This window comes from Eptatretus burgeri, chromosome 12 (genome assembly GCF_056783735.1).
Source record: "Eptatretus burgeri isolate ZD-2024b chromosome 12, Ebu_testis_v1, whole genome shotgun sequence".
Taxonomy (NCBI): domain Eukaryota; kingdom Metazoa; phylum Chordata; class Myxini; order Myxiniformes; family Myxinidae; genus Eptatretus; species Eptatretus burgeri.
Window position 1 is genome coordinate 17,911,374 of NC_140972.1, and position 26,748 is coordinate 17,938,121.

General features: G+C 43.4%; 1 long non-coding RNA gene across 1 annotated transcript; it reads left to right on the forward strand.

Moving 5' to 3' along the window:
• Positions 1-26,410, forward strand: LOC147015184 (uncharacterized). Its single transcript, XR_015050231.1, has 3 exons — positions 1-41; positions 1,932-2,019; positions 25,461-26,410. It is a non-coding gene; the product is annotated as an uncharacterized LOC147015184 (long non-coding RNA).
• Positions 26,411-26,748: the final 338 nt, after the last annotated feature.

The window sequence follows — 26,748 nt, forward strand, 5'->3', positions numbered from 1 at the left end:
CCTCCATGCATATGTGGTGTCAAGATGAATTCTGAGCCAAGGTATGGTAAAACGAAAGTCTTCTCTTCCTTTTCATGTTCTGATCCATGCTAAAAATATAACATTCAATTCAAATAAGTTGTTCCTTGATCATAAACGAATAAGACAGATGGATGGACGGATGGAGAGATGGACATGAACCAATTGATCAATCCCGCTTTTCACTTAGCATTGTGGGGGTAATTAGCCTTTTTCTTTATTAGTTATTTTATTCCTTAAAAAAAAGTAAAACACTGATTTTTATCCCGTTTGCCACACAGTGGGAGAATGGGTTTTGTAAGTGTGCTGTTGATTATGTCCTTATGCGAGTTTCAGAATGTGGAACGGAGTTCTCTCAGGTCTTGAAGTATCCAGTCGGTTTCAGTACAGGTTCATGATTCATGGATCAAGCCGTGGAGTTTTCTTGTTCTCAAAGTTTTGTTCCGAGGGTTCTTTTCAGGATCATCACCGAGCACCGGATGGCTTCCAACTGCAGTTCGTTTGCAGTAATATTCCCAGGGATGATTTTTCAAAATCTCCGTAGGGTTATTATTTATCATTTCCGGTGCTCATTAAGGTTGTTCTTTTATTTTTTGTACCTCAGTACGATATCCGGTTGCAATGCTTTTTTTTCTGTTCATTGTTCACACTTAATGGAATAATCAGGTCATACGTGAGCGTGAGTTACGTCCTTGATTTCAGTGATTGCTGTTGGTTCATGTTTCCATGAGTTTTCTGAAACTGGGATACTGGTGGATGTGCCAGTGCATTACTCCACATACTTTGTTGCGCTTTTGTATGTACAGCTGTCCTGACATGAGTTTTTTTTTAACATCCTGATAAGATGTGGCTCATGCTTTCTGTTTCTACCTTGCAAATCCTACACCTGTCCGATTGACTTAGTCTTGCCATATTCTTAAACCATTGGTATAGTGTCCTTGGTCTTAGGCATTTGTTAGGATTCGTTCTCCATCCCAGTTGAGCTGACATCTTCTTTGCCATTCCAATGAGCCTTCTTTGTCTGTTCCCAATCGGTCCAACTGGTTTTTTTTTTCTTCTGTTTTTTTAATATATCCCTGTTTTTTATGGTTCTCCCGGTTGTTGATGTATATCTGATGGTATTTTGTTATATATATATATATATATATATATATATATATATATATATATATATATATATATATATATATATATATATATATATATATATATTTCATCTTTTTTTGCAATCGTTGGGGCTGTATTTGTTTCTGCTTCGGTTTCATGTATGCCATATTGTACTCGCATATGTGTTTGGAAAATTTTTGCAAGGTGGGTTCGGGATACCTTTTCTGGCTTTCTCGCTTGATCATGTTTGCATACACATTTGATTCGGTCATCTGTTGAACTTTTAATGTACACAGCCCATTCTGCAGTTTTCACTCTGAGCACTTGGTTGAGCTCCATCAGGCCGCTGTCTCCTCGATTTTGTGGAACATTTTATGGATAGTGAGGAGTTTCCTTGTTTTGATATATAATTTATTGATTTCTGCTTGTGGCCAGTTTGTTATTCCGCAACTGTACTAGAATACTGGTACTGCGAGTTGCTTTTTGGCTTTAATTTTGTTCCTTGGGGCGAGGAATGTTTTCAGGTTCAGCTTCGTTCTACGGAGTTATTCTTTGGTAAATGTTTTGCGCATTTGTTTGTGACATCATTGGTGGCCCTCTTCTCCTCCAAGATACTTACTTGTATGATGCTTCATTGTTTAGGTTGATTACTGATGAAATCTTTAGATTTCGTAAGTATATTGATGACTTCTGTCCTCTGTTTGTTTGTTACTTACGAAATCTAAAGATTTCGTAAGTATATTGATGACTTCCGTTTCTGTTTGTTTGTTTGTTTGTTACTTACGATTTTTGATGGTTTGGTGCAGAATCATCGTAGAAACTTCTGGTTTGCGTCGCTACCTTCTCAAGAGACAGCTTTTATTGGACAAGGTCAGAGGTCAAGTTGACGATTTCGTAAGTACCAGTCTATGACTGCTTGTTTGTATGTTTGTTTGTTTGTTTGTAGGCATGATAACTCGAGAACGGAAGAAGCTACCAATATCAAATTGCACCACGTGATTCAGGAGGGTGATGGCTAGTGCTGATTAGATTTTGGTCAAAATTGGTCAAAGGTCAAGGTCACAGTGAGGTCAAATATTCGATTTTTGATGGTTTGATACAGATAACTCGAGAACGGAAGAAGCTACCAATGTCAAATTACACCACATGATTCAGGAGGGTGATGGCTGGTGCTGATTAAATTTTCGTCAAAATCGGTCAAAGGTCAAGGTCACAGTGAGGTTAAATATCCAAAAAATGATAACTCGAGAACGGAAGAAGCTACCAATGTCAAATTACACCACATGATTCAGGATGGTGATGGCTAGTGCTGATTAGATTTTGGTCAAAATTGGTCAAAGGTCAAGGTCACAGTGAGGTCAAACATTCGATTTTTGATGGTTTGGAACAGAATCATCGTAGAAACTTCTGGTTTGCGTCGCTACGTTCTCTCGAGACAGCTTTTATTAGACAAGGTCAGAGGTCAAGTTGACGATTTCGTCAGTACCAGTCTATGACTGCTTGTTTGTTTGTTTGTTTGTTTGTAGGCACGATAACTCGAGAACGGAAGAAGCTACCAATGTCAAATTACACCACGTGATTCAGGAGGGTGATGGCTTGTGCTGATTAGATTTTGGTCAAAATCGGTCAAAGGTCAAGGTCACATTGAGGTCAAACATAATTCCGTAAAGTCACGTGGAGAAATGGAGTATTTTTGCTTCGCTCGACGTTACGAGTTCGTTTTAACTTCGATTTTAATTTTGTCTTCAGTTTTTGCGATCGCTTAGGACGCTTAAAACTCGGTTGTCGAAATTCTGGTAAAAATCGGATGTTTTGGAGACGTTTTAAGATTGTATAAAAATATTTCACTCGACGCGTCACGGGTCGTCCCATGATGCAGTGCGCTCAAGCAGACGCGTCGTTGAGTTACGTTAAGGTGTAATTGCGTGGAGAAATGGAGATTTTTGCTTCGGTCGACATTACGGTTTTTGATGGTTTGATACAGAATCATCGTAGAAACTTCTGGTTTGCGTCGCTACCTTCTCGAGAGACAGCTTTTATTAGACAAGGTCAGAGGTCAAGTTGACGATTTCGTATCAGTCTCTGACTGCTTGTTTGTTTGTTTGTAGGCACGATAACTCGAGAACGGAAGAATCTACCAATGTCAAGTTACACCACGTGATTCAGGAGGGTGATGGCTAGTGCTGATTAGATTTTGGTCAAAATCAGTCAAAGATCAAGGTCACAGTGAGGTCAAACATCCAAAAAATGATAACTCGAGAACAGAAGAAGCTTCCAATGTCAAATTACACCACGTGATTCAGGAGGGTGGTGCCTAGCGTCGATTAGATTTTGGTCACATTTGGTCAAAGGTCAAGGTCACAGTGAGGTCAAACATCCAAAACATTCCATTTTTCATGGTTTGGTACAGAATCATCGTAGAAACTTCTGGTTTGCGTCGCCACCTTCTCTGGAGACAGCTTTTATTAGACAATGTTAGAGGTCAAGTTGACGATTTCGTAAGTACCAGTCTATGACTGCTTGTTTGTGTGTTTGTTTGTGTGTGTGTTTGTGTGTTTGTTTGTAGGCACGATAACTCGAGAACGGAAGAAGCTACCAATGTCAAATTACACCTCCTGCTTCAGGAGAGTGATGGCTCGCGCTGATAAGATATTGGTCAAAATCGGTCAAAGGTCAAGGTCACAGTGAGGTCCAACATAATTCCGTAAATTCACGTGGAGAAATGGAGTATTTTTGCTTCACTCAACGTTACCAGTTCATTTTAACTTCGATTTTTATTTTGTCTTCGGTTTTTGCGATCGCTAAGGACGCTTAAAACTCGTTTGTCGAAATTCTGGTAAAAATCGGATATTTTGGAGACGTTTTAAGATTGCATAAAAAATATTTCACTCGCCTCGTCACGGGTCGTCATGTGGTGCAGCGCGCTCGAGCAGACGCGTCGTTGATCACGTAAAGGTTTTCCGTGTGCGCGCCGATGGTGTTTTCGATAAAGATGGTGTTTAAAAGTCATTTTTTATTTGTTTGTTTGTGTGTTTGTTTGTGTTTGTGTGTTTGTTTGTAGGCACGATAACTCGAGAATGGAAGAAGCTACCAATGTCAAATTAGACCACATGATTCAGGAGGGTGATGGCTAGTGCTGATTAGATTTTGGTCAAAATCGGTCAAAGGTCAAGGTCACAGTGAGGTCAAACATTCGATTTTTGATGGTTTGGTACAGAATCATCGTAGAAACTTCTGGTTTGCGTCGCTACCTTCTCGAGAGACAGCTTTTATTAGACAAGGTCAGAGGTCAAGTTGATGATTTCGTAAGTACCAGTCTATGACTGCTTGTTTTTATGTTGTCCATTTTTGTTGGTTTATCTTGTCTGACTGTGCACTTGGCACACTTATGCAGACCAAATTCCATTTGAATGCAGTCAGAGTACTGTTTCAAAAATTTTCATTGTTCCGCCAATTTTTCGTCATTTGGTGCAAAGAGTTTTCGATCATCCATTTACAGAAGATGTCACCTTCCCTGTCTCTTTGGGCATTCCTTTATTGGATTAGGGTGTATCTGTGTCTTTGCTAAATTAATGAGGTTGCTCATTGAGTCCAGTGCCAGGCAAAATTGGCTGTAATCCTGGAAGATCCCTCAACGTATCTTCACTCCTGGTATTTAGATCTTTCCTTTCGAGTGCTGTAATTTCAATGTGATATTCCAAAGCTCCATTGCTTTTTTTCAGTCAATTTGATTATTTGGAAGTTGATCTTGTATACCTGCATGCATTTCATCCATGAATTTGGGACACCTCTCTTATCTGTAGAATCCCATCTTATGTTCCGTCTGTTCTGCCTCGAGGCCTCCTTGTTTTGTTTGCTGGTGGAATATCATTTCTGTGATAATTCCCATTTAAAGTTTGTGTGTTTTTGGTAGACCTGTTATTGGTCGATATTTGTGAGGTAGTTGAGTTTCCTCAGATTTTGCGATGAGGAATGTGTTACTTTCTGTAAGCCACTCATCCATTACCTTTTCCTCTTGGATAAATTTGTTGACTGCTTGAGTGCAGTGATAATGGAGAGCATCTCGTTGCATTAGCCAGAAGTTTGGAATTCCATCAATGACAGGGCTTTTAAAATTTGGCATTTTTGCAAGTTGGTTAAAAATAAATTGTTGGGGGAATTTCCTTTTTAGGGATTATTGTGTGTGTGTGTGTGTGTGTGTGTGTGTGTGTGTGTGTGTGTGTGTGTGTGTGTGTGTGTGTGTGTGTGTGTGTATGTGTGTGGTGTGTGTCTGTCCGTCTGTCCAGGCCATAACCTTTTTACCCCTGGAGCTTTTGTCATCAAATTTTCAACCAACCCTTATTATAAGAATCTGGAGAGTCAGCCAAACTCAGAAGTGGAAATCTTATCTGATCATAGCTTCTGAGATAACCTCATGTCTAAAGTCCCAAGGAATCAAAGAAGTATGTTGGAAATGGAAAAGGAAGACTAATATCATGTGAAGACCAAACAAGGTAGAGCAGGCAGATTATCCCATCTTTAAGGTCATTAATGAGCCAACTGGTTGTTTTTCTGACACAGCAATTCTTCTTGTATTGACAAGCATACATCCTGAAGATTAGAATCCAAATTGTTCATACCTTTAGCTGGATTTGAACCAGTTCTCTGGTAACCTGTCTAATGTCCTTACGAAAAGGCCACCACTGTGCCCTCATTAGATCCCCTTCTGGAGCCCTGTTTTATTCTGTGATTAATGAAAGAATGGACAAATGTCAACATATATATTGTACAGTTTAGTGCCTATTATTTACCCTTTCATCATTTACTACACATGAGACACATCACTTTACTGATGGGAATACCTATCTTTGCTGTGATGGCTCATCTATGGGGCAAGAACAAAAAAGGATTCCTGGGAGATCCTACTCTCCGTGCGGGGATAACCAATGTCGCAAGTTGGCATTTACAGTTTCGCTATGTGTGCCCACGTACCCATACACAAACCGTCCTTCATTATTTTTTTTATTTTTTTTTGCATCTAAACCTTCCTGAGAGTTCCCTGAATCCACCATCATTGGTTTCATTGAAATCAGTTTATCTGTTCTCAAGTTATAGCATGCCAAACAGACAGACACAACTCCTTTTATAATATAGATTTTGACAGAACACAGGATTCAGTGCATGTGATGCACTTAATTAAGTCTTCACTGATAACAATGTCAGGTCTCTCCCACCAGGAGTGTTTGATAGCTTGACTAAGCTCACTTATCTAACACTGAGTCAAAACCAGCTGCAGAGGCTAAAGGAAACTATTTTGTGCAGGTTTCACATCGAGCCTGAAGTTAACACTACCTTTGTGGCCTTGGTCAAAGTTTGTTTGTGCAACAAAGGGTTAAAGAGCATGATAAGGGAAAGGAAGGCTGTACTGAACAGGTTGGTGAATGGCCTCATCACTGTTTGTCAGTTATAAGTGGCACATTCAATTACTTCAACTTTAATATAACAATAAAGTTAAAGAAAAAAAAACCTTATCAGTAATAACTGTGACAAATGTTTATGGTAATTTTGGGGACTCAGCCTCAATTTTTTTTGTTGTGAGACAAAAAGATGAACTTGTCATTAATCAAGGTTAATGAATGTCCATTCTTTTCACAATATCACAGTGCTCACAACACGTTGTGAACATTGCTAGGTGAGAAGTCAACCTGTGCAGATTGGATGAGGGGAAGGCAGGAATTTGTAATTTGGAAAGGGAGCTGGCATGCAATCACAAAAGACACCTTGGCATATGAAAATGTGAACCAGCCAGTGATTTGTGGACACCACAAGCAGCTTAAAGGGAAAGTTCCTCGTGGTGTGGAGTGTGTATGGATATTGACACCCAGCAGGATTAAATGCAAAACCTACGAGGGGTAAAGGAGCTCCTTGTAAGCCAAAGGCCATCCATATCTGCTGCCAACTGCGTCTGCGGACATCCTCCTGCAGTTGATTACCTTCCCTAGGAGGTTGGTGGCAGGATATGCACTCCCGCCACCACAAAACGCGTCACTCCACAAAACACATTAGTGTGTGTCGCGGTGGTGCTGAGGTGTCATCCGCCAGATGGCGGTCTCCTCGGGTTAACCTGATGCGGTACCTTTGGGTGGGTACCTGGAATGTCCCATCCCTAAGAGATGAGAATGGGTCAGGCATCTGTCTGGGAGATGGCCAGATGGAAGCCCTCAAAGTACCGGCAGAAAGTAGTCAGTAGTCGCAGTGACGTGCTGTGAAATGCATGCTCCCTTTGTAATGTGTATGATCAAGACGAGCACTCCCCTGATCTCCATTGGACATACTCCTACACCAAAGTGTCACCTCCAATCCAGAGGCTTCAGTCCAGTGACTCAGTCAAACAGCCAAAGATTATGTAAACAACATGAGTTAAACATCAAACAGAGCCACCTTTCCTGATTTCAGGAAAGGACGGCATACCGAAAAAATCAAACCAATGATGACCGCATTCGTCGTTTATACATCAGACTCACCTCCAGAAGTACCTACATCAGATATTCATAAGTCAGAAGGTGCATGTAAGATATATATATATATATATATACTTCTTCTTCTTCTTCTTCTTCTTCTTCTTCTTCTTCTTCTTCTTCTTCTTCTTCTTCTTCTTCTTCTTCTTCTTCTTCTTCTTCTTCTTCTTCTTCTTCTTCTTCTTCTTCTTCTTCTTCTTCTTCTTCTTCTTCTTCTTCTTCTTCTTCTTCTTCTTCTTCTTCTTTTTCTTTTTCTTCTTCTTCTTTCTTTTTCTTTTCTTTTTCTTTTTCTTCTTTTTCTTTTTCTTTTTCTTTTTCTTTTTCTTTTTCTTTTTCTTTTTCTTTTTCTTTTCTTTTTCTTTTTCTTTTTCTTCTTTTTCTTTTCTTTTCTTTTTCTTTTTCTTTTTCTTTTTCTTCTTCTTCTTCTTCTTCTTCTTCTTTTTCTTCTTTTTCTTCTTTTCTTTTTCTTTTTCTTCTTTTTCTTTTTCTTTTTTTCTTTTTCTTTTTCTTTTTCTTCTTTTTCTTTTTTCTTTTTCTTTTTTTCTTTTTCTTTTTCTTCTTTTTCTTTTTCTTTTTCTTCTTTTTCTTTTCTTTTTCTTCTTTTTCTTTTTTCTTTTCTTCTTTTTCTTTTTCTTTTTTCTTTTCTTTTTCTTTTTCTTCTTTTCTTTTTCTTTTTTTCTTTTTTTTCTTTTTCTTTTTCTTTTTCTTCTTTTTCTATTTCTTTTTCTTCTTCTTCTTCCCCCGTTTGGGGTCGCCACAGCCGATCAACCGTCTCCATTACGCTCTATCCTCCACATCTTCCATTGACACTCCAATCACCCGCATGTCCGCCTTCACCACATCCATGAACCTCTTCTTTGGCCTTCCTCTTCTCCTCCTGCCTGGCGGCTCCATCTTCAACATCCTTCTCCCGATATACTCCGTTTCCCTCCTGTGCACATTTCCAAACCATCTCAATCTCGCCTCTCTCACTTTGTCTCCAAACCGTCCTACCTGCGCAGTCCCTCTAATATACTCATTCCTTATCCTATCCATCCTCGTCACTCCCAACGAGAATCGCAGCATCTTTAACTCTGCCACCTCCAGCTCCGCTTCCTGTCTTTTTGTCAGCGCCACCGCCTCCAAACCATACAACATAGCTGGTCTCACTACTGTCTTGTATACTTTCCCCTTAACATTTGCAGCGACCCTTCTGTCAGAAATCACTCCGGCAACTCTTCTCCACCCACTCCATCCTGCCTGCACTCTCTTTTTCACTTCTCTCCCACACTCTCCGTTACTTTGGACAGTTGATCCCAAGTATTTAAACCCATCCACCTTCTCCACCTCAACTCCTTGCAACCACACCATACCACCACCCTCCCTCTCATTTACGCACATGTACTCCATCTTACTCCGACTGACTATCACTCCCCTTCTCTCCAGTGCGTACCTCCACCTATCAAGTCTCCCCTCAGCCTGCTCCCTACTCTCCCTACAGATCATGATGTCATCCACGAATATCATAGTCCATGGAGACTCAAGTCTGATCTCGTCCGTCAACCTGTCCATCACCATTGCAAACAGGAAAGGGCTCAGAGTCGATCCTTGGTGAAATTCCACTTTTACCTTAAATCGGTCTGTCATTCCTACCGCACACCTCACCGCTGTCACACTGTCCTCATACATATCCTGCACCATCCTCACATACTTCTCCACCACTCCGGACTTCCTCATACAATGCCACAACTCCTCTCTTGGCACCCTATCATAAGCTTTCTCTAAATCCACAAACACACAATGTAACTCTTTCTGGCCTTCCCGATACTTCTCCATCAACATTCTCAAAGCAAACATCGCATCTGTGGTGCTCTTTCCTGGCATAAACCCATATTGCTGCTCACAAATCATCACCTTTCTTCTCAACCGAGCTTCCACAACTTCATGGTGTGGCTTAACAACTTTATCCCTCTGTAATTTCCACAGCTCTGCACATCACCCTTGTTCTTGAAAATCGGAACCAGTACACTTGATCTCCACTCCTCCGGCATCCTCTCACTTTCCAAGATTTTATTAAACAATCTGGTTAACAACCCCACTGCCATCTCTCCTCAGCACTTCCATGCCTCCACTGGTATACCATCTGGGCCAACTGCCTTTCCGCTTTTCATCCTCTTCATAGCAGTCCTCACTTCATCCTTACTGATCCACCCCACTTCCTGATTCACTATCTCCACCTCTTCCAACCTTCTCTCTCTCGCTCTCATTTTCTTCATTCATCAGCTCCTCAAAGTACGCCATCCACCTTCTCAACACACTCTCCTCGCTCGTCAGCACATTCCCATTTCCATCCTTTATCACCCTAACCTGCAGCACATCCTTCCCAGCTCGGTCCCTCTGTCTTGCCAATCGGTATCAATCCTTTTCCCCTTCTTTTGTATCGAACTTCTCATACAGCTCGTCATATGCCTTTTTCTTAGCCTTTGCCACCTCTCTGTTTGCCTTTTGCCACCACTCCTTGTACTCCTGCCTACTTTCTTCATCTCTCTGACTATCCCACTTCTTTTTCACCAACCCCTTCTTCCTTATACTTTCCTGTACTTCCTCGTTCCACCACCAAGTCTGCTTATCTTCCTTCCTCTGTCCAGATGTCACACCAAGTACCTTCCTAGCTATCTCCCTCACCACTTCTGCTGTAGTTGCCCAATCATCCCACCCATCTTTACCACCATCCAACACCTGTCTCACCTCCTCCCTAAATTCCACGCAACAGTCTTCCTCCTTCAGCTTCCACCATCTGGTCCTTGGTTTAGCCCTCACTCTCTTCCTCAACCTCACCTCCAAAATCATCCTACAGACCACCAATCGATGCTGTCGAGCTGCACTCTCCCCTACCACCACCTTACAGTCTCTAATCTCTTTCAGGTTGCATCTCCTGCTTAAGATGTAATCCACCTGTGTGCACTTTCCTCCACTCTTGTACGTCACCCTATGTTCCTCCTTTGACTCAATCCCTGGGTTGACCCACCTGACCCTGGGTAACTCAATCATGTTTGCAAAGTTTGATGGAGAATAGCCCAGCTATTTTTTCTCTGATTTGCAGATGCACACACAATACTTACAGCCAATTTCCTTAAGGGTGGGGTGGGGATTTTATGGGGTGTGTGTAGCGTCAAATTGCTCATATTCTGAAGTTCCTACACTCACAATTTTGGGCCTCTTAGTGCTATGGTTCGGCTGTAATAGCATAGAAACACCCAAACGCGTGTGTGTGTGCGTGCGTGTGTGTGTGTGTGTGTGTGTGTGTGTGTGTGTGTGTGTGTGCGTGCGTGTGTGTGTGTGTGTGTGTGTGTGTGTGTGTGTGTGTGTGTGTGTGTGTGTGTGTGTGTGTGTATGTGTGTGTGTTTAAAATTAGCAAATGCTGATATGGCAGGAAATTAGGCTTTTCACAGAAGATGGTGCTTCTTGCAAGGGATGCACTTCATCAAGCCCTGACCAACAATAATCTCGAGTCTCTCCCACCAGGAGTATTTGACCACCTGACCAAGCTTACAATTCTTGGCCTGGGTGAAAACCAGCTGCAGAGTCTGAAACAAACTTTTGTTTCCATGCTATATATGTAGTCTGAATTGCATTCCTTGTGAATGGAAGTGGGAAAAGGGTATTGGAGGAGAAAAATATGATAGCCTCTTTGTTTTGTTTGTCATTCAATATCCTAGAAAAAAGCATACTTTGGTATATTGATATGTGGTATCATGATATGAAGGTCCTATCATGTTCTAGCATCCAACAAATCGTCTCTTCCTATGGCATCCAAGGCAATCTCCACTCATGGCTCGCAGACTTCCTCTCCTGTCGCAGTCAACATGTGGCCCTTATTGTCATTTTCTCATCCTATCTTCCTGTCCTAGTTGGAGTTCCTCAAGGCAGTGTTCTGGGTCTTGTGCCTTTTCTGGTTTTCATCAATGATCTCTCTGACTCTTTTGAAAATCCTCTTTATCTCTTTGCTGATGACTTCACCCTCTGCTGTACCATCTGTCATTCCTCAGACCGGCAAGCAGCAGCTTCTTCACTCTCTGCAGATCTGGATAAAATCACAAACTGGTCCAACATGTGGAACATGTCTTTCAATCCTGACAAATCTCCCACTCTCACTATGTCTCTCTGAAAGGACCCTCTGGAAACCCCTCCATCTACCTTCTCAACAATCCCTTTTAAGAAGTCCTTTCATTCAAGATTTTGGGTCTCACTTTCTGCCATGATCTTTCCTGGGAAAGCCACATTTCCAAGCTGGCCTCAAAAGCCAATCACCGACTCAGCATCCTCCATCATTCAAAGTCCTTCCTTGGCAAACCTGAGCTCATGACCACGTACAAAGCTTTCATCTGCAGCTTAATGGAGTACTGCCCTTCCCCTTGTGCTGGTGCTCCTGCCTCACCTCTCTCAACTTCCACTGTGGAAACCAAGGGATTTAAGATCATTGGCATCTCCTGTGACGAAACTGAGTCTTTGAGTCTCTCACTGTTTCACCGCAGGCAGGTTGGTGGTCTTTCTGTCTTACACCGTCTCCTTTCTGCCCCCCCCCCGCCCATATTTCCACAGGGTGCTGAAGGTCTGCCAGCAACCCCCTTCTAGTAAAACTACCAAAATCAAGAATCACTGCTCAACTTCACTCTTTCATTCCTCTTTTTTCCCCACCTTTGGAACAAACTCCCACACTCTCTTCAATCCCACTCTTCCCTCCAGGTCTTCAAAACAGCTGTTCACCACCATCTCTTATCTTTCCCCATCCAAAACCATGATCTTTTCTACCCCCGTTAATCCACCCCAAACCCACCTTAAAATTCCCTGTTTTCCTTCCTGAAAGTTCCTGTAGTGTCCATCTTGTTTAACCTGTGTACCCTGCCCCATTCCTCTCCCTTCCACAGATCTCTGAATGTCTGTTTCCTCCTGTTTTGTGCTTCCCTCTCTCATCCCTCTTGTCTCCCTTTGTTATACGTTCTGTGTGTTAGCTCTTATATGAGCCTCAACATTGTATACAAAAAAAAATTCCAGAAAGAAAGCCCAAACTCTCCAAAAGTGATGCTAAGTCCCTCAGGATATGTTTTCCACATGTTCGGCAGTGATCTAATAAATATCTCACGAATGACCAGCATCAATGTATGGTTGTTAATGTTTCTTGAAGAACCACAAGATACACATTAGCACAAAGTGGTCTCTGGATGTGTAGCTTTCCAAAAACCTATGCTGTGGAGGGGCAAAGTCAGGAAAGTCATTTTCAAATGGGAAGGTGGAGCAATTTCTGTCCAGCCTTAGTCCTGCATTGATGACAGGCCAAGATGGCATCAGTCCCCGTGTTCTCAATTTCTATTCTTCTGCTCTTGCTTCTCTGCTCTGTTCAGCCTTTCCATTTCCTTTGGCTACCTCCTGCGTGCCTATGAGGATACCAATATAATTTCAACCAATCAACAACAGATCATTTCAAGAGCAGATCAGTAAGCTAATTTCCAATTATAAGCAAAGTAATGGACTCCATGGTTTCTGCTAAACAGCCAATCTCTGACAATCATTTTTGATTCTGTCCATCACTCAACTCTGGGCATGCAGATGCTTCTCTCCAAGCAATGGTTGGAGGCCCTAAGTCTCAAATAAGAGTACAGGAACATCTCCCTTGACAAACATCGGGCACTTGACATCGTCTTGCATCTTGCTTAGCTAGCCAAGTTCGCTGCCTGTGGCAGACAAGGCCACCTTCATAGCTGACTTTCTGACCACCTTCACTCTCACATTCAAAATGTTACCAGCAGCTGCATCACTCTCTCTCTTGATCTGGAATTGATTAGATGCTCGTCTGCCAAATGGAAAATGTATTTAAATTGGAAATCTTGGAAAGAGGTGTGGTCTCTTGAATCACAGGGCCTCACTATCAGCCAGAACCTCTGATGCTGATCAATTTACAAAGCTGATCTCCAAATCCTACTGCAGACTGGGCATCCTCCATCTTTCCAAGCCATTAAAAAAGAGCAATTAATCGCCAACATGGCCTACATAGCTCAATGAAGTATTGCTCTCCCATATCGGCTGGTGCCCCAGCGTCACGTTTGTCTCCTCTGGATTTTGTGAATTATAAAGCTCTCAACTTGAATACATCTCCCCTGATGTCTTGTTGCTCTCATATCATAGACAAGTCAGTGGCCTCTGTTTTTCTTCCGCCTGTCCTCCGGTCTAGCTCCATCTGCTCTATTATCCCTCCAACCCTTTCCAATTCCTTCATGATGCATCCATTATTCAAGTATCTCCTCCTGGTTACACTCCCTCAATCCAGGATTTTCACACACTTCCACTCTTTTGTTCCTCTTTTCTCCTGTGGACCTGCTTTCCAGAGACCGTTCAATCGTTTTCTTACCTACAGGGCTTCAAGGATGCAATGCGCTTTCATCTCCCATCTCCATCTACAATCTTTTCTCTCCCCCATTAATCCTACTTCATCCAACTCTCTTAATTGCAGGTAACTGTCTTTTCTCCTCCACTGTCCCTCCTTTTTGTTCCTTCCCTTGGTTATTGTGTCCTCATACTTTGGCCTGACTGTGCCACACTGTCACTACATTGCCTTTTTACCCTCTGCCCCTCACTCTTCCATAAACCTAGATCTTTGTTTCAATAAACGTGTACAAAACTTAGTTTAGTAGATGTAACTGATACTTATAAAGTTCTATTTTTGGGAACTACCACATTATTATGGAAGATATAAAGACAATGATACCATGGATGTGAATTATCATCACATTCTTAGAATTTAGCGACAAATTTCCAATCATGGCAACACAAGGATGATTGCAATGAACATTTCAAAATAGGTTCTACATAGTCTTATAAATGTCCTGTTGAATGAAGAATCAATGCAGCAGTTTCGAAGGCCAAATGTTCTCTCACATATGTGCAGACAGCAGGTGAACAAATTAATGGAGGTGAGAGTAGGTTCGGGAAGTGTAGGAGCAATCGGTAGATAAGGAAAAGAAGACTGCGAATAGATATATGTAAAGGAAGGACAGGGCATGTTGGGGGTCATGGGATCTAAACCATGATGGCCATGCTTGCATGACAAAAATTAATATAATTATTTTGCTTGGAGAGCTCAATGTTTTGAGCACCTATCCGCACCATCATCATACATATAGATTACCATATATAATACAATACAATATGATTATACAACAGGTGAACGATATATACGTGTGACATCCACTTAACTATATTTGTGATATTATACCGACAAACTTTGCTGCAACAGGAGAGGCGATAGAAGGCACGATTTTGTGGCTTTCTCTATGAACATAAGATTGCCTCATAAGGACTGTTGCCTTTTAGCCATTGAAAGATGTCAAATAGAAGTGTTTTTTATTTTTAGCAAAAGGTAGGATTTATTGTGATCACTTAGCGAATCTCTGAGCAGTAACAAGCTTGAGTTTCTCCCATCAGGAATCTTTGACAAATTGACCAAACTCACATATCTCACCCTGAGTAGCAACCAGCTGCAGAGACTGCAAAGGAACCTATTGTGTGCATGCTTCATACTACCTTCATGAAAGTGGGAGTTGCATGCTTCAAACATGGAAGGGAAATGTGGGCTTATAAGACTATAAATGTTCTCATGAGAACTCCTGGAAAATTTAGTATCCTGCCTCCAGGAAATTTCAGAAAACCAATAAAACTGCTGAAACATCATATATTATACTAGCTGTCTGCAGTCTCAGGCTCATGGAAAAGCTTGCACAGATATTTCTTTCAGAACAAGGGTACTACCTGTTGAAGACATCAATGTATACTTCATTAAAATGTGCATGAGGAGACCAGAACTAAAATACATTATGTATGACATCTGAACCGTGGATCAAGATGATGAGATGAGAACAAGAGCACGAGGATGGCACTCGGTAGAGTGCTGAACAGGTTACGTTTTGCATCCCATTGATCGGCCGAATCTGCATCTACACCTCAACCAAAATCGAATCGGCTTATTCTTGTCACCTAACCAATTTGCCCACCAAGTTTTCTCATAACTCGTCCGCAACTTTTTGAAATATCATGCTATATATCGATTTTAGCCTCATCTCTCAACGGTGAAAAATCACTTAAAAAAATTATTGGATTTGGATCCGGATCTGGATCTTCACCAAAATCAAAAAATTTCGTCCTTGTCACACACCCAACTTCTCAATCGAGTTTCGTTGGAATCCATCTGCAACTTTTTGAGATATCGTGCTATATATCGTTTTTAGCCCCATCACTCAATGGTGAAGAATCACTTAAAAAGTCGAGACAGCCTGTGTTTGAATCTCGACCCCGATGTAAACTGTCAGAATGTGCATACCTCATGGTTATTCTACCAACCCAAGTGAGTACAAGACCTGAAAATAAATTTCAAAACACTTGAGCTATTAGACAAGTGAACCTCTTTGCAATGAGAAACCTTTGATATCAACTTAATCGATATTTAAGATTTATACGGTTGTTGCTTGCAAGATAGCTGAGAGGTCTGTGCACTCGTCTCTGAGCATTGCAGTATCAGTGCAATGACCCTCTGAACATCAATGTGTGAGCTATCGATGAGGCGGACATTAATCCAGAGGACTCCTCTGCTGACATTGGTTGTTGGTGGATGTTAAAAATCCATTGCAGTGTCTTTGTGAAGAGGAGGTGTTGGAGCCTTCACCTTGAAGAAATTCAAATTTTTTTCGACCAAATATCCAAGCAAAGAAGCATCTATTTTGCATTTCAACCTTGACCATGCATGGAGACATCTATTTCATTTTCAACATTAATCATGTAATGTGACATTTAATGGATATTTTCTTCCTTGAGCCTTGTGTATGTTATTCTCATCCAGGTTTGTAACTTACTGGTTCATGAAAACCACAAAAACTCTGTTCAGGAACGCTTTGCAGCTGGTTGTCATACAGGTAGTGGAAATTGTTTATTCATTTGTTTAAAACGTTTTGTACTAGTTCATAATTGAAAAACACCCCAAAACCCTCGAAGTTTACACTTTAATCGAGAAAAGATTAATCTGACTGTGTACTGTCGACTATATTAGTACTGTATGCTGTCGAATCCCACCATTCGTGGATTTGCTAACCGAGGACCCAGCATATTTGCAGTTAATAAACTGCGACCTGATTCGACATTCACAGCCCTGTGCTTCGCATATTCACGTTTTTTCGTGGGCAAAAAATCAAAATTCCATGAGTCGTGCAAAACGCAGTTCTAAAACATATCTTCCGCCAGGCATGCTATAAGCGAACTACGTGTACACACTGTGCAGTACTGAATGCAAAACATATCTTTCACAAGCCATGCACATAACACAGTTCCAAAACATATTGTTATGGTCCCGGCGTCACGGGGAGACCACGAGGGATGGAATGCCTCAGTTTACTTGTTGGACTCACCAGAATCGCAGGCCATCACACACGAATAACTTTGTGACATGGCGGGTCGCTAATCGACCGTGAACGCCAATAACTCGACCACATGACTTTGGGTCCTCCGTCTAATAAACCATTTACCTAAGGGTCACTTGTCTCCTTACTGGGGAACACGCCCTTAATACGTACTTGTGTTAACCAGATTACTTACCGGATCAGGTGCAGCTGAGCAGAACTGCCAAGTATGTATCGGCTTTGAAGCGAATCTTTGAGGAATAATATCCCAACTAAGCTAGGGTGTGGGCCATGCTGGACCAATGAAGGAAAACACGAAAAGGAGCTGGGAACATTTCTACATAGGGAATTTATTTACAACCAAAGTGAGGAAAGGTATGTGGCACAGTGAATGGAGATTTATTTTATATACAGCAGGGAAAACAAGGAATCTGTGGGGTGCGGCAAAAGACAAGCAATTCTATTAAAGCAGACACAGAGCAGAGCTTTCCCATATATCTTCTACAATTTAAATTTATGCGAAGACAGGCACCATCACACACACATGCGCACACGCACACGTGCGCGCGCGCGCGCGCACACACACACACACACACACACACACACACACACACACACACACACACACACACACACACACACACACACACGAAGAAAGTTAGATAGTGTAGAGAGAAAGAACAGGTGAGGGTAAACGTCCACTAAGTACCTGGCACAGTCGGCTGACCAACACAACCCAGAATACTTAGGGAGAGGCGGGTGGAAGGAATACTGATGGTGTCTAAGTTGTGGGAATAGGAGGTGTGATGTATTGCACCATGAGGGGTATGGCGTCGTGTGAGAGGAAAATGTGAATGCGAGTCAATACGTTTGCTCCTTCGGTTTTGCCCATAAATGAACAATCGGGCCTTGCCCACGTTAAGGCTCTTTTATGCATCCGCAGTAGATGAGACAGATGGAAAAAAGATAATAGAAAAAGACACATAAGGAGAAAGTCCCTAACCTATCCACGTAAACATCTGCAAATGTAAATGTGTGTATCTACTGAGAGGCCCAACCTCATGGCAGCAGTGTGCACCTTGCGCTCTGCGCCGACCAGCTTGCAGACTGCCCGCTTGCCGACCTCCTACGGCTCTGCGTTCCTTCGGCAGCAGCACCAACAACCCCAAACACAAATCGAGCAGCAGTAGTGACAGTGGCAGGATGAATAGGATGGACATGTGCAGGCTAGCAGGCTGATGAGAGGAAAAGAGCGGAGGGCGAAGTGGAGTCAAAAGAAGAAGATTTGAGAGGCTCCGCACTCCTCTTTTTATAAGCCCAGGCGAAGGGAGGGGCCGAGGACTGGATAATGACAGGCTGCTCACCAAATCCTGCTCCTCTATTGGACCACAGTGGCCACATCCATGCCCCACCTGGCTCCAGGGCCGGAAACTTGCTCAGTTGCTCGCTAACCTTGGTAAGGATTGGAGCGCCGAGTTTCACATGGGGTCGTGGTCTTCGGACATGTGCCCCGGCTCCGGACCTGTGCTGTACTTTATTACCTCCACCACCAATGGTGAAGGAGGTTATGTTTTCACTCCTTTTTGTCTTTGTTTGTTTGTCTGATGGTCTATTTCTTTGTGTGCAGGATATCTCAAAAAGTTGTGGACGGATTCGGCTGAAACTTGTCAGACATATTGACTGTGTGACAAAGACATATTGAATGTCAGGTCAGGCCAGATTAGATCTGTGACTTGCCATAGGTATCATGTAAACCTGTACTAACCTGTTCCATGGTCGGGTTGTCGGCGCCAAAACCGTCTCCCCCACCAGGTTTTTTGGTAAAGAGGGTGTTTGGATATGGACAGTGGACACCCAGCAGGGTTAAAAACAAAACCTGTCAAAGGGTGGAGGAGCTCCTTGTGAGCCAACGGCCATCCATATCTCGTGCCCAACTGTGTCTGCGAATGTCCTCCTGTAGTTGGGTTACTTCTTATTAGGAGGTTGGTGGTAGCATTTGCACTCCGGCCACTGTAAAACCCTTCATTCCGCAAAACACAAAAACTCAAAGAAATCTGAAAACCCACTCGGTGGGAGTACCTCCTGTGCAGCTTCCCTTCGCAAGGCAGCTCACCGGATGACTGGATTGGGGCAAAACCTTTGGGACCTCCAATCTTTGATGATAGGAGGGAAACCACTGGGTAACATTACTGGGTCAGATTGTGGGAGAGTGTGCCGGAGTGGTGCTAAGGTGTCGTCCACCAGACGGCAGTCTCCTGGGTTAACCTGAGGCGGTCCCTTGGGGTGGGTGCCTGGAATGTCCTATTCCTAAGAGAGATGATCGCCTGTCTCTGTTATCGTCTGAGCTCAAGCGTTTGGACATCAGTATTGCAGCACTCTCTGAGGTTCGGAGACCAGATTGTGTCAAGATCGTGGCAGGTAGTTACACCTACTATTGGTCTGGTCGCTCTGATGGTTACCATGCCCAAGGAGTTGCTGTAGCTGTGTCCAATAAGCTGACTCCAATGTTAATTGAGGTAACACCGGTCAACGAGCGTATTATGAGACTAAGGATTCGTCACTCCTTCGGTGTCATTTCCCTGGTCTCTGTCTATGCTCCGACTGAGGCGAGTGATTTCACCATGAAGGATGCATTCTACTCCACGCTCGAGTCTGTGGTTGATCAGTGCCCCAGACGAGATACACTTCTAGTCTTGGGGGATTTCAATGCATCGACTGGAACTGATAGGGATGGTTATGAGACATGTGTTGGTCCCCATGGGTCTGGAACTATGAACCTGAATAGCACAAAGTTCCTTGACTTTGCAAGAAGTCATGGACTAAGGGTGGCTGGTTCATGGTTTCAGCACCCACAAGCTCATCGCTGGACTTGGTATTCCAACGCCAGCAGTGTGGCAAAGGAGATTGACCATGTCCTCATTGATTGTTGCTGGAGGATGATCAAGACCTGCAGGGTCTACCGGAGTGCTCAGTTCCTCAATACTGACCACCGGCTTGTTGTAACAATTCTGAAGTTGCACCTTAAATCCAGGAGAATGGTACCATCCCAGCCTCGGCTGGATGTTGGCAAGCTCAGGGATGAGAGGGTCACTGAGGAGTTTGCGAACAAGCTGAGTGGATATTTGGGGGGGGGTCTGGGTGCTTTGGGAGGTCCTGAAGAGTTGTGGAGTGTCTTCAAGACCACCGTCCTTGATGTTGCCGGTGGATGTCTTGGAATTCACCATAGGGCAAAGAAGAATTTTGTTTCTCAAGGGACATTGGATAGCATTGACCAGAGTCGCAGGGCCAGGCTGAATGGCAGAGCTGAGCAGTTCAGGGAGCTGAGACGTATAACTGTATATGCGCTAACGGTGGACAAGAGGCTTTTGTGCGAAGAATCTGTGAGGGGGTAGAGCATTACCTGCAGTCAAGGGATTCTCGTCCTGCTTACAGGGGAATTCACGCATTGCGTGCATCTAAGCTCATCCCTCGGTGTACTGCAGTGAGAGCGGAGGGTGGTAGGCTCTTGATAGAGGAGTCCGAAGTGAAGGCCCGCTGGGCCGGTTACTTTGAGCGGTTGTACCAGGATGATCCACCAGCTGTCGAGTTGGACGTCAGGGGTGTTACAATCCCTGTTGCCTATGTTGATATCTGTAAAGCGTTTTATTCAATGAATCGGGATGCCCTCTGGAGGATTCTTGGCCTTCGTGGGGTGCCACCAAAACTGATCGATCTGATGTCTGAACTCTACTCTGGTACTGAGAGTGCTGTGAAGTGTGGTGATACCATCTCTGACTTGTTTATAGTTACTGGAGTTCGTCAGGGGTGTGTGCTGGCCCCCACATTTTTCAGCACTTGTATGGACTGAATTTGAGAGAGGATGTTGGAGAGATGAAGCTGTGGTGCATCGTTTGGGAATGTTAAGATCTCTGATCTTGATTTGGCAGATGATGCCGTCATCTTTGCGGAGACTTCAGATATCCTTTTGGGGGCTCTCGAGGTGCTGAATGAGGAGTCGGAGCCGCTGGGATTACCGGTTTCCTGGGTCAAAACTAAGATCCAGTCTTTCAACGACATCTTGGATGCTGCTGTCCTGTCTGTGCCTGTTTGTGGTGAGGATGTTGAGGTTGTGGAGAGACTCACTTACCTTGGCAGTGATATTCATGTCTCTGCTGGCTGTGAGTCAGAGGTCAATTGACGTCTGGGTCGGGCCTGGGGAGTCATGGATTCACTGGATAATGAGTTGTGGCACTGCCGGTACCTGAGCGGGAGGACCAAAGTCCGAGTCATCAGGTCCTTGGTGTTCCCAGTCTTGCTCTATGGATGTGAGACTTGGCCTCTGACCAAGGATCTGAGATGGAGACTTAATTCCTTTGGTACCAGGTCTCTTCGGGGAATCCTTGGCTATCGCTGGTCGGACTTTGTGTCCAACGAGCGGTTGCTGAGAGAGACTCAAATGAGATTTGTTACCTGCATAGTTTGTGAGTGTCAGCTCCGGCTGTATGGACATGTGGCTCATTTTCCTGATGCTGATCCTGCTCACCAGATTTTCTCAGCGAGGGAGTCTCGTGAGTGGAGGAGGCCAATGGGCCCACAAACGTGCCTTGTGGTTGCAGCAGGTTGATCGGCATCTCAAGGAGATGGGCCAGGCATTTGCCTGGGGGGTGGCCAGATGGAGGCCCCTGGAGTACTGGCGGAAAGTGGACGCAGTGACGCACTGCTCTGGTGCATGCTCCCATACCTGACCTGACAAGGAAAAAATGTTTCAATTTTGGTGAAGATCGGAATCCGGATCCAGATCTGATAATTTTTTTAAGTGGTTCTTCACCATTGAGAGATTGTGCTGAACTGATAAAGAGCACGATATCTCAAAAAGTTTTGGAGGGATTCAGACTAAACTTGGTGGACAGGTTGGGTGTGCGGAAAGGGCAAATTGATTCGATTTTGGTGAAGATCTGAATCCGGTTCTGAATACGAAAATTATTTAATTTTTAAAGCGATTCTTCACCATTGAGAGATAGCACCAAAAATGGCATCGTACTGTTTGGCATGATATTTCAAAAATGTATTTGGCCAGATATGTTCTCGTGGATCAGGCATTACATGGCGCAGGTATGGGTTACACTGAGTGCCCTTCTAGTTCTAACCTGGAATTGTGGCAGAATCCTCGTGCTCCCCTTCGGTTCCTCCACGAGCCAAAGTGCATGTTCGGCCCTCATATTTCTCCCTCGAACAACTTGTCCCGCATTCCCCCTGGGCCCCGTGAGGTTTTGCTGCAGATTTGATGACCATGGGGCAGTTGAAGCGGTCATAGAGCAAGGGTTTACTTGTGGTCTCTCTCTCTCTCTCTCTCTCTCTCTCTCTCTCTCTCTCTCTCTCTCTCTCTCTCTCTCTCTCTCTCTCTCTCTCTCTCTCTCCCCCCCCCTCTCCCCCTCTCCCCCTGCTGGTCGTTGGTGAGTCGTGCGTGGGTGTGACGTCATGGCGGCTTCGTGTGTGCAGCTGTGAGTACTGTGTTGTGTTGTTGTCGTTCCTATCCCTATTTCGCTTCACTCTGTATCACTGTACGTGTTTGTCGAGTTTTTTTTCCATGTTTCCCTTCCTGCTGAGACGAGAGAGAGGGAGAGCACCCACGGTAGGTGCTTTGTGGGTTTTCCTTGAAACCTTCGGTTTCCGGGCCTACTTTCCATCTGCCTTGTTTTCATAGGCCTGCCGTTTATCGGTGATTTAGCTTCTTCCTTATACTCTTGTTTTTCCTTATATTTTCATTCTTTATTTTATTTTACCTTCGCCTGCGAATTCTGCTCGTGACAGGTCTTTGCTTCCTTTGTTTTCAGCTATGGCAAACAGTCGTTTGCAGAAAAGTGTTTACGAGTCACTTACTCGCAAAAATGCGGTGATAGTTTGTCCACCCGACGGAGTTTGGGTCGAGGACGTCGTGACGGGCTTCGGAGAACTCGTTAGTTTTGAAAATGTGTTAGTAGCTTCAAAGATGAACCAACGAGTTGTTGTTTTTCTTTCCGAGGAGCGCGACGTCGCTCAGGAGGTTGAAACCAGTTTGTCTTTACCGCCAGATATTTTCGTTATCGTTAGTATGTTGGACTCACCGGCGGTGAAAATCACTTTATCAAATTTGCCACCTTTCGTTAAAAGCGAACAGATCCTGTCCGTTTTAAAACAGTTTGGCACGGTGGTGTCAAAAATCTCCATGATTCCTTTTCGTTTGCGTTCGGATTCCACAGTCCGCCATATCATGACCTTCCGGCGGCACTGTTACATGGTGTTAAAAAACAACGCTCAATGCCTCAGCGACGTTGGTAGTTGAAAATCGAAATTACTTCCAAGTTTTTTTTTGTGTTAGAAGCGCAAAAAAAAGAGAAACCAGCAAATAACTTCGCTGCGGGCACCAGGAGGCCGAGCAATACACGATCCAAAAGACATTAGGAGCTTGACCAAACAATACTTCTCTGACTTGTATTGTGCCAGAAACACTAAGGAAGACATGATTCGTTCCTTAACCACCTCTTTGCCCACCTTGTCTGAATCTGCATGTCAAAAACTTGACAAGGAAGTGACTCTTGACAAACTTTCTATTGCTTTGTCAACTTTGCCCACAGGTAAAGCTTCTGGATTTGATGGAATCCCTGCAGAGTTTTACAAAGCCTTCTGGGATTTTTTGGGACCTGAGCTGCTTGACCTCCTGGTTGATAGCCTACGGTCGGGCTTGTTACCACTTAGCTGTCGCAGGGCCACACTCGCTCTCATACCTAAGAAAGGAGACCTCCAGCAACTTAAAAATTGGCGTCCCATTTCGCTCCTCTTCACGGACTACAAGATTTTCTCGAAAGTTCTTGCCAACCGCCTCAAACCTTTGATTGAGGAGATTGTACACCCCGATCAATATTATTGCATTCCTAAAAAGGCAATACACGATAGTATTTTTATTGTCTGTGACATGATCAATATTTGTATTGCTGAACATAGAAATGTTGGTCTGGTGTTTTTAGACCAAGAAAAAGCTTTCGACACAAATGATCATTCTTATCTCTTTGCTGTTTTACGAGGGTTTGGTTTTAAGGAAAATTTTACTTGCTAGATCAAACTATTGTATAATAATATTTTTAGTGTGCTTAAAGTAAATAACATCTTAAGTCAGCCTTTCCCTGTTACCAGAGGTATCCGTCAAGGGTGCCCCCTGTCTGGCCTTCTATACTCCCTATAAATTGAACCTTTACTACATCGTTTACGCACGTGGCTACAAGCGTTTTATCCTCTGCCGTTAGAAAATCCTGTAAAAACCATTGCTTATGCGGATGATCTCTGTGCAATTGTGCACTCAGATGACGATGTTCGTGCTTTGGTTGAGTCTGTCAAGGAATTTAGCCTGGCTAGCTCGACTAAATTTAATATGGAAAAGAGCAAAGCTTTTTATTTAGGTCCACAGAATGAGACTCCCCCTCCAACCCTGCCAGGGCAGCTTGAATGGACCAATAAAGGAATACACTACCTCAGTGTCTTTCTTGGAATTCCAGTTTTTATTTCAAAAAACTGGGAATCGCTGATTACCAAAACTGAGCAGCGGTTAACAAAATGGAGGGGACTATTGAAGCAGCTTTCCTACTGGGGTCGTACTCTAGTCATTAATAATCTTGCGGCATCAATGCTATGGCATGTTTTTAAGGCACTGCAGGCCCCAGCTTTTATCCTAAGAAAACTTCAAAGTCTTTTTGTGGACTTTTTCTGGGGGGGAAAGCACTGGCTCCGGCCAGGAATACTAAGCCTACCGACAACAGAAGGTGGACAGGGGCTAATAGAGGTAACGAGCAAAGTGATGGCTTTCCGCCTCCTCTCAGCACAAAGGCTTCTATACTCCGACGTCCCATGGAAAGCCTTTGCCCATTGCTTGCTTAAGCAAGCTGGGAAACTTGGCTATGGTGACGAGCTCTTTCTTCTCAACACGAAGCACGTGGATATGACATCGGTCCCCCTTTTTTACCGAAGCATGCTGGAAGCATGGCAGGCGTTTTCTTTTCGCCGTGATACCAGTGCTTACTCCCTTCAGATGTTTTTAAAGGAACCAATATTTTTAAATCCTTTTTTTAATGGGGTCTGTAGTGACAGATCTTTCATGCAAAAGTTTATTGATGTCGGCGTTACCAGAGTTGAACACCTCAGGAATCCCCTTGTACATAGATGGAAGCCAGCTGCTGACATTGCCGTGGCCACCAGTGTGAGGTCCATCAGAGTTATTCTCAGAATTTTCTCTGTGATCCTACGGACCTTTAAGCAAACTGGGTTAAAATGGGACCCAGACATTGAAGTTGCCCTCCATCTTTCCCAAATCTGTTGATTTTATTTCGAAGTTTTATGCCCTTTAACCGGATGGAGAAATCCTCAGTGTACAATCTATGTGTTCTCACCCTTTTTCCTGACAAACCTGCAGAGCCACAAGCTCATTGGCGAGTTCTGCTTCAAGCTAACTGTTCCACTACAATAAAATGGCAGGTGATGTACAGAGAACATATTGTCAAGCGCTCGGGCGATCTGCAGTGGCGGCTGGCGCACAGCATCCTGCCTTGCAATGTCCTATCCCACCATATATGTCCTGAAAACTCGGAATTGTGCCCCTTTTGCGACACCCTGGAGACCATTTTTCACATTTTCATTGAATGTTCAAGGTTGGCCTCGCTTTTTGGAATCGTGTCACGTGTGATCCGGGGGCTCGGTTTGTCTTTTACACATTGTGTTTTTATATTTGGTTTTAATGTCTTGTATCAATGTAAAAATGAATGTCTTTTAGCAAACTTTTTGTGTTCTGAAGCAAAACTTGCCATTTATTTATCGAGGAAGCGAAAATTGCAGAACACTGATGTTTTAGCTGATGACGTCTTAACTATTTTTAAATCATTGGTTACGTCGCGTGTTCTTTTTGAGTTTGAACCTCAAGATCCTGCTTTATTTAAAAACCGGTGGTGTGTGAAACAATCCTTATGCAGCATGGTTGGTGGTGCTCCAAGAATCAATTTATAAATTTAATATTACCTCTTTGTTACCCCTTCCTTTCCTAGTTATTTATTTTTATGCTTGAACTAACATACTTCACCATGTGAAACTTGAATTTTCTCAACAAAGGGGAGAAGTCTCGCTCTCGCTCTCGCTCTTGCTCTCGCTCTCGCTCTCTCGCATGGCACGCACGTGAAAATGCAAGGGGCTGTTGCTCAGTCTCCGGCGGTACGTGTGGAGCCTGCGTTGCTTTCTCTCTTCTTATTATCTTCTTCTCCTCTCTCTATTGTATTTTTGGGGGGTGTTCCTTGTGTATAAACTGTTATCAATGCTTTATCAATCACTTGAAAATTGAATTGGTTTCTTCTCTTCTTTTTTTCCACTCTTGTATATAATCCTTTGCTTTGTTGAATTGAATTTTTATCCTTTATACTTTTTTAATAAAAGGACATAAAAGTGTCTCTCTGTCTCTCCGTCTCTCTCTCTCTCTCTCTCTCTCTCTCTCTCTCTCTCTCTCTCTCTCTCTCTCTCTGTCTGTCTGTGTGTGTGTGTGTGTGTCTGTCTGTCTGTCTGTCTGTCTGTCTGTCTGTCTGTCTGTCTGTCTCTCTCTCTGTCCCACTTTCTCTCTCTCTCACTCACTGTCCCACTTTCTCTCTCTCTCACTCTCTCTCAAACCCTGTCTCTCACTCTCTCTCTCTCAAACCCTGTCTCTCTCTCTCTCTCTCTCT